General features: G+C 36.7%; 1 protein-coding gene across 2 annotated transcripts in view; it reads left to right on the forward strand.

Annotated features, from left to right (window-relative positions):
* The window catches only part of LOC131028178 (vacuolar protein sorting-associated protein 20 homolog 2), a 67,403-nt gene extending 62,529 nt beyond the window's left edge, over window positions 1-4,874 (forward strand). Inside the window, exon 7 of one of the 2 annotated variants that reach the window (XR_009372625.1) lies at window positions 4,531-4,874. The gene's annotated coding sequence lies outside the window, so the exon portion shown is untranslated. The remainder of the gene's footprint in view (window positions 1-4,530) is intronic. The other variant, XR_009372626.1, reaches the window with a different exon arrangement.
* The last annotated feature ends 11,848 nt before the right edge of the window (window positions 4,875-16,722 follow it).

Below are 16,722 nucleotides of genomic sequence, written 5' to 3' on the forward strand. Positions count from 1 at the left end.
CAAACGCAAATTGACTGACATAAAGCCAAATTCAACAATCTCTGCCTACATCCTTCCAGTCCATGCCAAAATGGGAGCTTTGAAACAGAGTTGAACATCCATTAAAGCGTATTGGAGGCAGTTTTTCTTTTATCAATTGTTGTGATCACAAATGCCCTCATAGACGTATGTGAAATATGGAAGCATAGACCTGGCACACACAAAATGGATCTGTTGATAGGGCTTGAGAGGCTTTCAAGCAAATGACTTGGCAGGTGTGAAGACAAATACCACAAGCCTTTGTCAACATCCAGGAGTTTTGGAGTAGGGTATGGACACCATCGAAGCTACATACATCCACCAATGCATAATGAAAAGGCCTGAGAAACTTTCAAACAAGTGACATCATAAACCAAATTTCATAACCCTTTCGCAGTCCATATGGGAGTCTGGGAATAGGGTGTGTACATCCATCAAAATAAGAAACTTTCGAATGAAATGTAATTTGACAGGTGTCGAGAGGGAAAGATCAAAAAATGCTTTACATCAAGTTGCCAAAGTATGAAAAAGGCACGACGGTAAGGTGAATAGAGGGAATAAGTAATGTAATAATGGTAGAAGCCAAGAAGTGTGTGTTGGAAAGATCAGATCAAACTTGCGATGGGAGTAAGGACTTGGCATGAGAAGGTGAATAGTCAAGGTGTGTAGGAATGCATAGAGAAATGGTTCGATTACACTTCCAAAGAAGAAATTGTAGATTCTGGTAAACTTGTTTATTTAACTAAAATTGTATATACTGGGTATGGATATTGAATCACGCTAAGGGAAGCTGGTACATTCAAATGATTACGCAGGTATTCTAGGCTCTAGAATTTTCTCCCACAGTTCCAAGGTGGGTACCTCACCATTACTAGTAGCATGTGAAAAACAGAGGTGGAGGTGTGTGGGCTTGGGCAAAAAGGGCCTAAAGGATAGAGGCAGCCATGAGAAGCTATTTGTAGAGTTGAGTGGCCAATGAATGGTCATTTTGTAAAGAGTTGTAAATGCATGTAGTAATGTGTTTGCATGTAGTTTTGTTTCATTGTTGCAATCCTTGTGTTGTTTTGAGCAGAGAGTCTCTGCTTGTAGTTGTTTTCAAGTTTTTTTTTTTTAAATTGAGAGCTGGAGAGGAGTGTTCCATTCTGCATCAGCCTATGCTGTAGAATTGTAGAAGAACAAAAAAATTTAATGAGTATTGGACATGCTTACTTAGATTTGACCTGGGGCTATGCCGATCCCAATGTTGATGCCACTCCTGCAAATACCAAAAGCTTCAATCAACATTATGCTCATCTTAAAAAATTGAGAGAGTTTGCAGTGAAAAAATATTAGGGAACCCTACCAAAGCAAAGTTTGTTTGAAATGGATGAATCAAAATAGATATCACCACAATTGTTGTTTCAATAAATTTGACTTGATTGCTGGAGATCTGATTTGATTCGGAAATCAGGTTTCATTTGATTTTATCATTGCATTTATAACAAAGATATTTGTCAGCTTGTTTACCGGGGAAGTTTGTGAGACAGAAGACCAGTTTTGTAGTGTGAGACAGGGTTCAAGTGAAAAGCTCACACAAAATATAGCCTATCAGCTAATTACAAGTTTACTAGGCAGAACTACTGTTGTGTAGTAGATTGAAGTACAACTCAAATCCCTTGTGGATGTAAAGTGAAGCTTTTGGCATTACGCAAGGTATATTTATTAATTGTATTTATTACACATGAATTGAACAATACTAATTTCTAACATAAGATTTTAAGAGAAAAATGGAAAGGAAAGATTGGCTTATTCACTTCTTTGATACCATTCAACTCTACTCCTTTGGATGGGTTATGGAAACCATTAAGGAGAAGGGAGGTTTAACTAATTTGACAAATGGGTTTGTATATAGGTGCATTCTAGATTTTGATCCATTCAATGGACCATTTTTTGGCCAGGGTTGATATCTTCCAAAATCATCTCTTTTGTTTCTCCCTGCACCTTTTCAAGATAAGGAAAATTGTGGGGCACAAAAGGAAGCCGTATTCTAAGCTTAGCAAAATATGGACCCTGCTATCTCCCATCTAGACTATAAACCTCAGCTACTAGATGGAAATCAGGATAATGAGGAAGACATCTTTATGGATTGGGAGACAATTCTTGATAGCGAGGACCTACTGGGAGAAGCCTGTTGATTGTGACTTGTCTTCACCTTTTGTAGGATTTGCAGCTCTTCCTGCGTAGTGGTTTAGCCACTTGTTCTTTTTTTTAATGTTTTGATATTTTTACATAAGGCCCTGCCTTACCTAGACTTTGGGCTGATGCCATTCCAACTTTTAAAAAAAAGCAAATATGGTGTATATACTTATTTAAGCAAGTAACATCTAAGACACTTATTCATAAATTTTTTTGAAGGGGCTTTGACTAAACCCCACTTGATGTGCTTTAGATCAAACTCTCAATTGAATGAGTGCTTGACTTTAAATAAGATGCTAGTATGTTCAAGTGATGATTTAATTTATCTACTTTTAAGTTGCTAGTATGTTCAAGTGATGATTTAATTTATCTACATATTTTGTAATGGGAAAATTTTCATATTTATGCCATTTCTTGATTAGTTTTTTTTTCTTGTTTTGAAGGAGAGTAGTAATTGATTTGTATGCTGGCAAATGGTGTAATCTTACATAAAGTTGGTCCCTTCCTCTATGCTATTTAGTCATCCACTTATCCCCACACATTTATCTTTACCGCATATGTATATATTCTGATGCATTCATCCAAATCATGCAATTATTATGCCTTTTTCATCCACTTATGTCTTGTCTATCTTGAGCTAGGCCTTTTCATGTCAAATCAAATCCATAGATGCAAAGGCTTGTTAAGTTAAACCTAGGCAAGAAAAGAATACGTGGGAGTATGCTAAGACTCGATTTTTGAAATTTTATGGGTTCAATTTGCAAGTAGGAAAGGAATGGGTGGGAGTAGGACAAAATTTTGAATTTAAAAAATTTAGAGGTTAAATTTATATACATAGGGTGTAGTTGGCCAAAATTTGAAAATTGAAAATTTAGGGGTCAAATTTGCAAATGTAGAGTTGAGCCCATTTTTTTCCCATGGAGGGTTGACTTTGACTTCAAATTGGTGCATTTGACCCTTCAAAATTTAAAATTTAAATTCAAATTTTGGTTGAATGCCACATCCCTTTCTTGCTTAGGCTCAACATAACACAAGTATGTACAATTTATTACTTTGTACTTGAATTTAAGGACACTCAATTGCATTCATTTCACAAGATCATCAAATAATATCATGCACATTTAAAAAGAGGCATGCTAGATACACTTCTTTAGATCACTTAGATGAACCTAGATTTGCATACTCATTGTAGGAGCATTTGCACGGTTAAAGATATCTCTGCTCCTTTTATGAGAAAATGTCCCCTTTGCAACATAATGGCAATCCTCCAAATGTATTTTTATATACTACTAATGTAGACAATAGGAGACGTGAATCCATCAAAATTTAAGAGCAAAATGATACAATTAGTAAGATCACATTCATTAGTAAAGGACATATCTGCAACGTTAGGAATATGTTGCCTCAACTTTGTGATTATAAAATGTTAATGTTGATAAATATATTGGGTGGTTTTTGAAGTGTGGGGTTTTTCTTCCTTAAGGGGGTTCTCCACATAAATCACTGTGTTGTGGCATACATGTTATTTATGTTTATTTTTGTTAAGTTTTTGTAACTACTGTAAAGATTTAAAACGTTTTGCATAACCTTCCTCTCAAGGTTACTGTAGGAAGAAGTTTCACTATCTTAACTTCCTTTCAAATGGTACAGACTTTGATCACCTTCGGTTTTAGTTGTGAGTTATTGGGTTTTCTAAACTAATCCAAATTTAAGTGGGAGTTTGTGTAGAAGATACTTTGTGATCTTGTTGTAGGAATTTTTAGATAGTAAGTTCATCAGTGAGAATAGAGGTAGAGAAATTTTCTAGAAATGATTTTGAGATGTGGAAGTTGAAGATGTAGGATTTGTTAATATATTGCATCTATGAGATGTGCTTGATGAGAATGTCTTCAGGCTTACAAAGTCTACTTTGATAGCTCAATATGATGTTATAGACCCTAAAGACAAGGGATTAATTAGATTGTGTTTGGTTAACTTTGTTTCAAACAATGTCCATGAAGAGTCCTCTGCAAAGAAGTTGTGAAACTTGATGAGATCTATTAAGCCAAATCTTTAATAAACAATATTTTCCTGAGGAAGAAACTTTATTCCTTGAGAATGGAACAGGGTGGACAAATTACAAACCACATGGAAGCATTCAATATGTGGGTGCTCAATTGGCATCTATTGTTGACAAGATGGATGAGGAGAAGAAATGTCATTCTTGATGCAATGATGTTACATGCGTGCATGATCTTGCTTTGATCTTTGCTTGATTTGTGGGATTCTTTTGTTATAGCTATCAAAGTACTTTTGTTGTTTTGAAGACTAAAGATGTGATGGGTTTTTTGCTTTTAGAAGACATGAGGAGGAAGGTATCCATCAATGCTAAAGAGACCCTAATGTTCATGGAAGACCTAAGGAAAAAGGCAAGAAGAATGAGAAATGTGAAAAATCCAAGTCCAAGGAGAGATCCAAATTTCTTCGAAAATCTAAAGTTATTTGTTAGAATTGCAGTTAGCCTGGACACTTTCATAAGAAGTGCAAACATGAAAAGCTGAAAAACAAGAAATTTGATTATACTTCTAAGTCTGAGAAAGAATATTGCGATGCGTTTATTGCAACTTTGGCCACTCGTGTAGGTACTAATGCATGTTAATTGACTCAAATGCATCTGACCTTTAATAGATATTGGTTTTTTGAATATAAAGAATTCGATGGAGGTAAGGTGTACTTGGGTGATGATTCTCATTTAATATTGTTAGTTGTGATAAAGTTAGAATGATGTTTCTTGATGGTAGAATAAGAACGATTAATTGTGTGTTGCATATACCTCGACTAGCACATAATTTATTTTCTATAAAAAACTAATATTTGTGAGCTTGCATTTAGTCTTTTTTGATGCATGACGCAAAATGGTGAGAGGTGCTATGGTGATTTCTAGAGGTGTTAGATTTGACACATTGTATAGGTTGGATGGATACACTATTGAGTGTAATAGTACTTATGTGGAAAACAAATTTGTAGCTACTTTGTTGGAAGAGGTAAGGGTTACACCTTTAGTGAATTGTCATGGTTTTTGGGTATCCAAGGGTGCTTTTTATGTGAATCAACTTTACCTACATAGAAGTCTTTATGGCACCAAAGACTTCGCCACATTGGTAAGAAAAGTCAAAGGATCTTGAAAAATAAAAACCTTGTTAAAGTTTTGATTGAGTGAGATTTTGATTTTGATCTATGTGAATATTGCATCTATGGAAAATAAAATCACATTATGTTTTACTTGAGTTCTTATAAATCTTATAGTGTGTTGGATCTTATTCATTTTGATGTGTTTGGTCTTGTAGATGTTCCTTCTATTGAAAAATTTGCATATTATGTTTCATTTATTTATAATTACAGTGTTGACTTATTTTAGTCTATGGACTAAAATAGTTTGTAAGGGTCTTTTATTGAGTGGTTTAGAATCATTTGTCATACTGGAGTTTAATTTGAGCTTTCAAAATCCTTGTTATCCCTAAAAAATCAAATATATATTTACCTTTTGAGTTTGAAATTATTAAAAACCTGATCTCCAAGCTTACATTGATCAAAAGAGGGGAAAATTTTGGTTGGAAAAATCTGTCATAGTTGTTAAAAGTCAAGTTTGTGCTAGTATTTTAGGGTCGGGTTGTTTAATCTTATTCAACACTAATGTGGAAAAGGGAAAAAGACACCCTGCTATCGTTGAATGGGTCACACTACAAAGAACATAAAGACTTGGAAAAATATGATTGAAACATGTGGCATTTACAACTATTAGTTTCGTCAAAGCACTAAATATTTGCATGCAAGAAAACAAATAGAGACATGATACTGTTGATATATACCCAAAGAAATCTCAGAAAGACCTCACCATTTTCATGAAGTATAGAACAATGGAGATAGCATCGGGTGACATTGTGTCTTTGATTGATTTTGAGACGAGATAATTCAACCCAAACATGACAAGTTTTAGTGGAAGAGGAATTTCTTGCGTGGGCTAAAGAAAATGCATAAAATCAAAAATTTGAAGGCCTAGGAAAATTAGGTTGAAAGTTAAGAAACAATATGGAAAATTATTAGGGGATGACCCTGCAACGTGACGATAAGTCACGAGTTCAAAACGTGCCTTTCATCCGCAGGTGCCCATGACGAGGCACATGCTGGCAACATGGAGTATGGTTGCTATTGATGAGGCGACGATGACGGCAATAGCGGCAACTATCATGTAAGCGGTGGTGACAACGGAGGATATGGTGGTGGTGGCAATGGTGGCTATGATTGATGGGGTTTCACCTAGTTTGCTCAACACTTCACCTAGTTGGTGTTGCTTAATTCCACCAACTCTCCAGGCCTAATTGCATTCTAGACCTCCAAGTCCTCCTCAATCTCGTCTAGGGCTTGCTTCTTAACCATTCCAAGGTGTTTGCTTCAAGTGTTTTAGCTAGGAACCCTACCAAGTTACAATGCTTCCCATGTGCTCAATTATGGCCTTCTTGGCTTAAACTTGTCAAATTGACCTCCTATTGTTGTGGGTTGATGCAGAGGTGTGGAGGTGGCTACTAACATGTTTTGAATGCCTTCTGGGTCCATTTGAGGTTTGCAACCATTAGCTTTCTTACTGATTTCAATATTTTGTCTAGAAAAGGGCTACAAGGAATTAGCCCTATTAGGCCTCCAAAATCCGGTTTTTTAGGGCTTGAGTGAAAACAGTCCAAAAGACCCCATAGCAAGTTTGGATTTTCTTCAATGACTCATCTAACCTCAAGTGATTTTTGTGGTTTTGGCTCCTTACTCCACCGTACAATATGCTAACCCCAAAATGAGGGTTTTGAAGGGTTTCTAGGCCTTCTAGTCGACAGTGACTGGTCAAGTTGGTGTTTGGGCATCAAATGACTTTGTCAAGGCCTCTCCTTGCATTGGCAACTCTATCCCAACTTCATGGACCCCTCCAAAAGCTTAGATGGTGGTTTGGCATTCACCCCTGCACTTTGCACATCAATTTCACCTTGTTTCTTGTAGTCGGGTTGCTCCTGGACTCGCCTAGAACAAGGTGACAGTCATATTGAAAATCATCTCCAACACTTGTCCCTGCATATGTACACTGTACAAGTGGTTTCCCTTCATGTCCCAACAGGCCGTGATGGTAGCATGTGTGGAATTCATGGGGCAACCATTTTTCATAAATTGCTATATACAAGCCAAAACTGGCTGTTTGCAAACCAAAGAAGAAAACAACAATACAAACTAATTACAAAGCTTGAAATGGAACCTACAACACTGCAACACACTAAAGAAACTCAATCCATTGCTGGATCAATGGATTCAATCCATTTGCATTTACAAAAATGAACAAAACAAGCCAAAATGCTGCCAACTAGTCTGAAAATGAGTAGTTTCAGATTGTTCAACTTACAAAACACATTTTCCAACCTTGGTAACCATGCAAGAGAGGGTTCTTATAGAATTTCCCACGTGTGGAGTCTTTCTAGGGCGTTGGACAATCCCTAACTCCATCGCTAATCAAATTAGGACAAAAGTTGTCATGAAACTTTCAAAAGTTGTCATGACAACTTTTTGCAACTTTGCACTTTTTCATTTTTTGGCCTTCTCAACCTATGAGGCCCATTCTAAGTCATCACACATGACTTTTAAAACATGTCTAAGACTAATTTAACCCTCCCTAATGCCTATACCAAGTTTTGACACTTTTGACCATCAAGAAGGTCAACTACCTACTCAAACCACTATTTAGCACAAAATGCAAACCTAAGAAGAATGAACTCAACCTAGGCCTACATTGACTCTAAACACTATCTCTTGGACCCTCCTGGAGTCCTTATTCACTAACTGACTTGGCTAGGGTCAGTACAAGCCAAAATTGAGAAATCACTACTAGCCTAAGTCCTGGGTGCTCCTGCACCAATGATGGTCACCGAAGTGGTGGTGGGGGTTATGGTGGAGGAGGCCGTGAGCAATTTGAGTGTGGTTATGGTGGTGGACGTGGTAGACAGAGAGATAAGAAGATGCCTGCCTGTAGGTAATGAAGAGATAAGGTGGTAGACACGGGAGACATGAGAAATAAGGAGATACCTGCATGCAAGCAATGGAGAGATAAGGTGACACCTACTGACGAAAAATAAGGTAACCACTTACACGAGGCAAAGGAGATATAAGGGTGAGTTGCCATGTGCGTGCAATCGAGTGATAAGGTGGAAATGCCATGTGTGCGCGATGGCAAAAACATCTCCGAGGATTAGGTCCCTCAAAAATGTGGCCTCAATGGTTCATCGCTCTAGTAAAAAGCATTATCAATTTCGGTCCCTTATCAATAAAAAATAAATGGAAAATGATTCAGAAAAAGCATTCAACTTATGCCCAAAAAGAATATGGTCTCATGGAATGCAATTATTTCAGAATTTGACATAATGCCAAAAAAAACTAAAAGTGCAGAGAACACACTCGAACTGTTTGCTAAAATGTCATAAATAAGAAGCAAGCATTAAGTTGGTGTTGTCTTGGTGAGGGTTTTCTATGAAGAACAAGCACATTTGAGAGGAAATAGGGTGTTAGGATAAGTTAGTGAAATAAAGGATTTGAAGCATCAAAAGATATTCAAATATCTTCATTTTCCCAATGCCGAAGACGTGAGTGGCATCAAGTTGCCGTCGTGAAACTAGGATTAAAAGTTAAATAATAGAGCAAATGATTTTAGAGAGACAACGTCTAAAAGAGAATATGAGTTGGACGAAGCAATTTTGATGAAGCCAAATGGAGTAGAATATACAATGTCACACAGAATGTGGGGAGTGAATTTCAAATACCCGTTGAAGTCTTCACGTATCTGCACATAAAAAGATGTATGCAAGTATGGAGAGGTTGATATTGCGCAACGATCTAGACAAAGAAAACTCATAAAATGTGGTCGAGCTATGTGGGTCTAAGCCGATTCATATATAGTCAAGCCTTATGGGTGAAGTTTAAGTCGTCGTTTCCATTGGTGTTGACTCTCATTTAAATATTGTTTATGAAAATCATGAGAAGCCACTTGGTCAAAGTCTTCACTAATGCAACATTCCCATTGCATAATCTTTTAACAATAAGTAATAGCGTGTGAAATAGAGGATATGAAGTTAGCAACCTTCTGCGCAAGTGTTGAAGAGGTATTTATGAGGAATGTGGTGTCATGGTATGCTATCATTTTGGGATATTCCAGAAAGAAGGTGTCGACATCCATGTATGCAAATTGTGGGGTCATAAACTAGGCATGGAATCGTTTCACAAAATGACTCAAAGTAATTCAACGTGACACATTATGCTTCAAGAAGTACCATGTCAAGGAATGCAGGAAGCTGCTTTAAATGTAGAATGTGGAAGATATGCAACAAGAAGAGAATGCAAGCAAATGTTGGTTTGTAGATTAAACTCCTAGAAGAGAAAGGGATACGACTCAAAGTTTTGAATGATCGAGAACGCAAGGTTCTCATCATTCCTTTTGTCCACATAAATAAGAAATAATCTGACATTGCTCAAGCTCCTTACTAAGTGGTTTCGCAATTAGGAATGGACATATGTACTTCTTTAGGAATATCTCAACTTTATGTTTGTCTGGCTTTTTATTCAACAACAATCATGTAAGAGAGGTACATGGAATCAATAGAAGATTGGGTTGCGGTTTGGCCACAAGTTTCATACTATGAAAAGATTATTTATGAAGAGAATGTTGTCAGTAATGTCATTGAGATCTATGACAGTCCAAGTAGTGCAACACAAGTAATGATCTCAAATAACGATTCTTGGTTTGTGTATTAATTGTGAATACTTTTTTATGCCACGACATAATTGCTGTTAATGGACTATCAATCACATTTATATCGGTCCAAATAAAAAAAAACTTGGATAACGTGTTGCGAGCACCGCTCATGAAGATAGGCATGTGAAATGTCAAGTGACTGATATTGCATACAAGTGTTAGCAGCTACTTTATGGATTTCAAGATAGGAATCATGGTATTGAATGAGAGATTTTGATGCAATCCTTTAACCAACAAAAGATAACATGATAACAAGGAGGAATATTATGCAACATTTTAAGTCGAGTTATGTGCGTTTAAGTTGATTCATGAATACTCAAGTCTTATGGGTGAAGTTTAGATCATTGTTTCCATGAGCGATGATTCTTTTTTTTGGTCGTTAAATCACTTCTAAGGGGCAGCACCCATATATTAGTGAAACAAAATTTAAAATATAGTTTTTCTGTATTCAACATTCATCTATACGATTCACCTTGCTTTCTATTCCTAGCATGAAGTAGTAGTAATAGTCAATACCTCCTATATCAGTCTCCATAGTACAAAATTGGAGACATACACCATACATTATCTTCACCAGTTACCACAATCAAAATGGTGACTAAACATCATCCTAAATAGTATCTTTTATGATTTTTTTCTAATATTGGACAAAACAAAATAGGAAATGCCATAAACCGAAATTAATCTTTCTCCTCCATCCTTAGCCTTTTGGTTGCAAAGACTCTGGCCACCACAGGGTATTTTGGTCCGCATGCAGCATGGGCAACACTGTTCGCCATCTCCACAGGGTCGCAACCATCATTTTCCACCCGCTCTTCTCCTTGACTGGAAGACCCTAAGTCTAGGTCCTCGTCTAGCTCTAGCTCATTCTACACTAGCAAACCCTCTTTCATGTAGTCCTTCACCCACCCCTCCTCCAGATTCCTCTCCATCTCCTTCTAGGTAGTTTGGCTCCAATGTTTGAATGAGAGGGAATTTATTCATCTCACCATCCCGGTCTCTCTTCATGTAGTAGTTTTGTGGCATTGGAATGAGCAAATTTTTCTCCACATTGTCCAAAACCATGTCAATCCCTCCTAGAAAGGCATGATTGAACAACTTTTGACACAACACCTTAGCTTTGGCCTTCGACACACCTACATACAACACAACAATAAAAAACATTGCAGTAACATCTACCTATTTATACCTGGTGACGATGATAGGCCATGAGGAATTCCTTACCCAATATGGCCTTTACTGCATGGGAAACCACAGGATGGCTTGGAGAAAATATTTTCGCCAACCTCTTATCAGACGCCACCCCCAAGAATGACATCTGTCGCTGGGTCAATTCAAGCAATATCGGCGTGTCCATTATCACTCATTGCCACTCGCAGAGAAAGGCATTTCAAAATGACTCATGCATCGCTGCCCCCACCTTTATTTAGCAACTTGCCTTGTCATCATCTAGAAATTTATGGCTCATCATCATATTGCTTTGGTCATCCAAGATAATCTTTCCAAATCTATTTCCCACTTTGGGAGATTCACAGCTAGGTTGTTCCGCACACTTCCTTTTCGGGCCCGTTATATCATCATCAATTATTGACAATCTATCTCTAGGTCGGAATTTGTCCTCCAACTCTAAATCATGTCCAAGATATAAATGCTTAGCACACTTCGATTGGGTCGGTGTAGTCCTTGCTCGTCCTTTTCATCTCATTTTTGAGTGATGTGTGTTCCTCAAAAATTCGATAATGTGTTGCGGGCGCCACTCATGAAGATATGCATATGAAATGTGAAGTGACTGATATTGCATACAAGTGTTGGTAGCTACTTTATGGATTTCAAGATATGAATCATGGTATTGAATGGGAGATTTTGATGCAATCCCCTAACCAATAGAAGATAACATGATAACAAGGAGGAATATCATGCAACATTTTAGAGAGCGATAGTGTTGAAAGTGAAATTGTAAGTTTCAATGAGGAATGATATTCCTCTTAGAAATATTGGAAAGGCGAGTGCAAATGCTGAATGGGCCTTACAAACAATGGATGGAAAGATGGAATCTAGGGAACACAAGGAGGCTGAGTTGAATGGTGTAAGGGTTGCAATGCATAGATTTTATGCGGAGTTAGCACACTCTAGAAAGAAGATAGTAAATGTAGAGGGCCAATTGAAGTCTTTGATGGATAAGGCTGAAGAACTCAAAAAGATGATCCGATAGTCTAAACTACATGCTTCAAAGGCTTTAGAAAAGGCTATGGAATTTGAGAACCCATTTGCATTATCTATGTCCAAGGCTAAGGTAAAGGAAGAGTTTTGGGTTTCTCTGTTTAATGGGATCTAGGGTCTTCATGGAAAACTTCATTTGAAAGAACAAATAGAGGATGACATTAAGGAAACAAAATCAAAATTAATAGCGATTTAGAAAAAACTTGAGAGATTCCCAAGAACAAGATTTAGAATTGAAGGAAAAAAAAAGATCTATAGAAGGTATTATAGAAGAATTTGTGAAGAGTCTTGAGTGTGCATCAAGTAATCGAAGTATAAATGAAGGAATATATTTTAGTTATGGAGAGATGGTGCGAAAGATTTGAAGAAAACCTTAAACTTAGAGTGGTTGAAATTAATGAACTGAATAATAGCCTACACGTAGTAGAGGTGAACTATTTTCTTGAGGATAATTTGAAATGGGAAGAGCTTAATCCATCAGGTTATCTAGAGGGTTTGGAGAGAAGAAGAGTAATATGTCAAGATATTAAATCTTCTAGTTGCTCAACTTAAAGTAAAAATATCCGAATTTGAGGAATCTTGTGTCAATTTCTAGAACTAGGCCAAGGTTTCTGAAAATAAGATTAGTATTTGCTAAGCTTCATTTGATCAATCTTCAACAAGCAATTATTGCACAAATGAAGTGAGTTGATCAAAGACCATAAATAAAGGGAATCCTATATTACACCTTCATAAAATGATCAAGAAAGTTGCAAGAAGATAGGTGTGTCCTATGTTCATGTAAAGAGCTATGTGAAAGGATTCATGACTAGCAATGATAATTGTGACAAGTCCATTTAATTTTGCTACGATGGAGTTTTTGTAGGAGGATGGGGTTTTTGTAAGAGATTACATAGGACATAAGTTTCCAATGATCGAGTTTTTGTAGGAGATTAATTAGGAAATAAGTTTCCAATGCCCAAAGTTTTCTTTGACTAATAACTAATAGTAAACAGAAATTTATTCCAAGAGCACGTGCCTTATTTTCATTCATGTTGGTTAAACATGCCAAAAGTTAAAAGGGACTCCTTGTTGGCATATTACATTAGATAATAGTGTTAGTTTTTGTTTACATGAATAAACTACCGCCTGGTTAGTTGTCGCGGTTATGTAACAATTTTGGTTTGTTTGTACTTTCTATTTAAAGGCGTATATTTTGAATCAATTATCATCAAGTGTTCACCATTTCACTTCTTCATATGGTATCAAAGCCAATGGAAGGTATCTGTGACTGTGTTAATGCATTTTCTTGGCAAGGTGGTTTGTCCAATGATGAGTAAGTTTTCGTAAATTAAAAATCACCAAATGAATGGTATTTGATGAAGTGAAGAAAGTGCCAACCTATGCAGATAGCGCCAAGCTGTGCAAATAGCAATCACCTTGTGAACATAATTTTATTCAAAAAACTATTTTTGAAGCAGATGCATGGGCGTCAAACTAGCTTGTTATTGATTGTTTGCAGGCCACCACTGTTGTGCTAGAAGTTGAAATTTGAAACAAAGGGCGATAAGTTCGATGGTGTCTGATATTTTTGAAAGACATTAAAGGGTAGTTACAAATTTTTTTAAATTTTTTATTGATTAATTGTTTGATATCTATTTTGAAGCGTGTGGATTGATCATTGTTGAAAGGAGAGGAGTTTAAAATATTTGTAGTTGGCATAGTCATCACTTGTGCAATGCGCAGAACTGAAGTTTTCTTTTGAGACTCGTTTGAATGGCATTGAGGATATTGTTCTGGTACCTAGATCGATTGAACCAAAATATAAATATAACACAACATGCTGATTCATGGCCAGGTCATGAGTTTCATGTTGAAGTGGTGGTAGTTTTCAACATACCTATGTGTGATGAATAGAGGCATGAATGTATTGTAGACAAAGGCGTGTAAGGGGCAATTTTAGTGGCATAAGGCATGGTTGGAGAAGATGAGGTAGTACTATGCAAGAGCTGTAATCATGGCTTCGAGGAAGTTGCTGCCAAAACTTCCTGCTAAAACCATTGAAAGAGATTGACAAGGTACACCTTTGAATGATTTTCTGAATTAAATAATAGATAGCAGTATTTTGAAAGATAAATCATTGTGGCATAAGCTAAGATAACTTTTTTGTAAATGTGGAATAGATCAAGGATTTTGAATGGTGTGATAAGGGTGTGTTTTTTTTTTTTGGAGGTGTAAGGTTGAATAGCGGGTCTATTATTGGTTGAAATCGACATTGTCATGGCTACACATATATCAAGCATTGTTTATTCATTTTGAGGTATCATTGCATTCCAAAATTATTAATCTTTGATCAAGTTTTGGCAATAGTCTCTTGCTAGTAAGAAATAGTAAATGGGTATAATGTGACATCCAATGATGTCACAATGTCACATTGGAGGTTGGAGGTCAATGGAGGTAGGAGGTTCTTTATCATCCCAAGCTAGCTTCTCACTTAGGGATGATTCATTGCATGAGAAGCACCACATATGTGTCCCTAAAGAAAAGAGGGGGCTTGGCATTATGTGTCCCTCCAAGGAGCAAGGAGGGGCAAGATTTCTTGTTGGTGTACTTGGTGTATTCACTTTTGGTTGGTCATTTGTACAACAAAGGTAGGATTGTTATCACAACACTTGAGGAGGCATTAGACACACTCAGAGAGGAGATGTGGAATTTTAGAGGAAAGGTGTCTCATATGCAACACTAGAGGAGGCATTAGACACACTCGAAGGAGATGTAGAATTTTGGAGCAAATGTGTCTCATTATGCTTGGAGGGTGGGATCACTTTTATGTTCTCTCATGTTATGTAGATGGTTGCAGGTTGTACAGTTAGGAGATCCACTTGTATAGTATGAAAATGGAATCGGGTAGAACATAAGACCAAGATCCACTTTTATACCAACATTGGAATACAACATAACCTAGAGGAGTGATCATATTTGAGTAACTCTTATAAAAAAGATTCGAATGACACTTCTAGGGTTTTTATTCTTTCACTACTATGATAAGTGAATGAACTATGAAGAATGTTGAAGTAATGCAAAACTATGGCTAAGGTATGAAGAAAGTACACATGTAAGTTGTTGCAAATGATTGGCGGATAATTAGAAATGTGTAACAAACATATAATTGAGCATGAAATCTGATTGTGCATATGCGAATACAATCTAGAGCTGAATGTGTGGGACCAAGACGCTCAAAACACCCTAGTCCTCTGAGTATGAGCTATCATTGGGAGATTCGCAACCTGAAGTTGTATGGGATCTATTTGCAAAATTTGATGAAAAACATTGAGGACAAGGGTGTCCCCAACGTACTGGTCTAGACAACGGCACCCCCAGTACCCTGGTCTTGGAGAATTAGGTTTGTGCTAGCTTCCTAGTGCTATTCTAAGTTTCCTGGCTCTATCAAGTACTTGTAGCTACACACAAGAGGAAATAAAGGGTGTCGTGGATAGGGATTTTCCTTAGGTCAAACCCTGGGTTTGGCCCTAATTGAAATAGAAATGGAATTGAAAGTTTACCTTTTTAGGGCAGAGGCAAGAGTTTGAATTGAAAGGCTTGAATGTAGATGATTATAACTTCAATAGTTGATGCAATGCTCTTAGGATAAATCCTCCATGTGTTGATGCAATAACATGATAAATCACATGGATTCCATCATGAAATCATAATTGAAACATAATATGAATTTTCCTTGATGTAGTTTGTCGCTCCTTGAATTAGATCTGCTCCTAAGGAAGAATAATTGCTCTTGAATTGGATGATAATGTTAGCATAAGAAAAGATGATCGTGGATGTCCAAATGAATTGAGATAGATGCCTTATATAGGGATTTCATAATTAAAATCACATTTAGGCTGACTTAGATTTGATATATTTTCGCACAGAGCTAGATATGAATTAGATGAGACTGCCAAATTATCCTCCCAAAATTTAGGGAAAAAAGTAGGGGACCATGTAGCTCCCATTGACCTGGTCCCCACAATATTTTTTCACTTTCTAGGGATGCGAGATAATAGGGTTTTAATGCCAATTCTAGACCAGTGGCTCAAACCATAATGTATAGATATGCAAAATATGCTATAAAAGTTGGAACTAGGGTAAGATTAAGGATAAATCAAGATAAAATGATAGAGGGCACACCTAGAATTAAGTGCCCAAATATGAGTGTTATGATGTAATAAAGTGGAATAAGACCCATAATATTAATTTAAATCATTAAAGGTCCCATAATGCATAGAGGAAGGGGAAATACTAAAATAGGTGCTATGAGAGTGAAATTGGATACACTAATAAAGGCGTGCAATTTATGACGCTACATTTATCTCCCACTTTAGCGGAAGTATAATCTTATAGTCAAAATCTCGATAAAGTAGAATGAAGAGATAGAGCATCTGAGAGAAAGACAAACTAGGGATAGGATAATGTTGAGGAATAATGAAGCCCCCAAGCATACGATCCTATCAATCCATGCA

Source organism: Cryptomeria japonica, chromosome 5 (genome assembly GCF_030272615.1).
Source record: "Cryptomeria japonica chromosome 5, Sugi_1.0, whole genome shotgun sequence".
NCBI classification, from domain to species: domain Eukaryota; kingdom Viridiplantae; phylum Streptophyta; class Pinopsida; order Cupressales; family Cupressaceae; genus Cryptomeria; species Cryptomeria japonica.